Here is a 2,167-nt window from a genome sequence, read left to right on the forward strand (position 1 = left end):
TTTATTTAATCATTGTTAATTTCTTAAAAAAATACTAAAATCCAATTTTAAAATTAAGAAGAAAAATTGAAAATTATAAACTGAAAGAAATAAGGGGCTAAGAAAATTTTTTAAAAATGGTCTCGTTGAGAGAATAAAACAATCCTTAAAACGCTTTTGTTAAAGAATGGTTCCTGAAAGTATCTTTATTTAAATTAGTTATTTTAATCTTTATACATAGGATAGAGGATAATAAGAATTTATAAATTTAATTATTATATTTCATATCTTATATTTACATCAATATTATTTATTTATATATTTGAAATCTATATTGATACATATATATTTCTTAATTTTGTATATTGTATATCTTGATTTTCATATTCATTTAACATTATAACTAGTTTAATAATCTATGCCATAAAAATATTAAGTTTACAATCTATTATATATATATATATATATATATATATATATATATATATATATATATATATATATTAATTTTTAATAGGTTTCTCTATTGTTTTTAATTTTACAAAAACAAATGTAAATAATAATTTCGTTTGTTCCAACTTAATCAGATGTATCAAATTTAAATTATATATATATATATATATATATATATATATATATATATATAATATTATATTAAATATTTAAAAGGAGAACTTTTTCCTTCACAATAATTTTGTATGATATTCTTTGTTGTATTTTAACATTTATAACCACTTTCCTTATCGGCGGACACTAGCTAGTTGTTTAAACAATAAAGGGAATTATAAAAGATGTTAACGTATAATATTTTTTAAATAATTAAGAGAACTAGTCAGTGTAGGCATAAAAAATATAGGAGTTTTGTGCAATCTCAATAATAATAATTGATCTTAATATGTTAACTTCTTCGTTTATTGTGATGTAGTTTAGGATCTTTAGGTGTTTGTCTGGTAATTAAAATGATAACTTTATGCATAAGTTTACATTAAAAGAATAGTATATTAATGTAATGATATCTTCTACGAATCTTTAAACATACCAAATAGACAAAAAGGCTATTTTTATTTATGAGTAGGGTGGATATATAATAAAAACGGGGGACAGTGCCACAGTGATGACTGATGAGATTTGACTAATGGAGCTGGGTTGCGTTTATACACTCTTCTCAGCATTAGACTTAAGATCAAGAGTGTTGGCATAATAAAGTTGGGACAAGGATTCATGCCAAGTAGCTAATATTTATTGTGCGGGTCATACATCCTTTCTCCACGCAGAAACATAGTTGTTTTTTACAATAATTGTTTATAGTCGATTGGTGGTGTTAGCAAAATGCTAGCTAGGTAGTGGTGTAAATGATAATACTGTCCGGTAACGGTGGTAACAGTGCAATGCTAAGGGTGGGAGTGGTGATAATGTGGGAGGACTAATGACAATCATACTTGATAGTAATGGTGATAGTAATAGTAATATTATTGGTGTCAACTAATGAGAAAAATAGTTATATAGTTATAGTGATAGTTTTAGTTATGACCATTTGAAGAAATATAAGAAGAGTGTTTTTTTTTAAAACTAAAAAATCAAATTTAAAAATATTTTTTTCTTGATTTAAAAAATGAAGGTAAAAGTGTGTGTTAGATTTAAAATATTTTTTTAAAAAAAGTCTTATGGTATTTCAACAAGATTTTTAAATGATATAAAAAAGTCTTGTGATATTTAATTAAGACTTTTAAGATTTTTTAATGATGACAACAAAATTCAATGATATTCAATTATGATTTTTTATAACTTATAAAAAGTTTTTTGATATTAAAAAAATATACAAATTTTGATAAATTATTTTTTAAAAAGGATTTCGATGAATTTAATTAAATTTTTTAGTATAAAATATCTATAAAATAATTTCACCAAAAACTCTAGAGATTTTGCTAGACTCTTTCTTTTTTTTTCTATTAATTATCAAATTTTCTTTTCTTTCATGACATGTGACATATATGTTTCTCATATTCTTTTGAAATAAAAGAATGTCAAATATATTCCTTCTTTATGTACTTTTTCATTTGTTTTTTAAATTAATGTTTGTCTTATGTGTTAAGGATAATCATGTTTTTCTTATATTTATTGTGTCTATCACCTGCTCAATGTAATTTTTTGGGACTGTCATTATTAATTTTGTCATCTATATAATTTA

Source organism: Glycine max, chromosome 10 (assembly GCF_000004515.6).
Source record: "Glycine max cultivar Williams 82 chromosome 10, Glycine_max_v4.0, whole genome shotgun sequence".
NCBI lineage: Eukaryota > Viridiplantae > Streptophyta > Magnoliopsida > Fabales > Fabaceae > Glycine > Glycine max.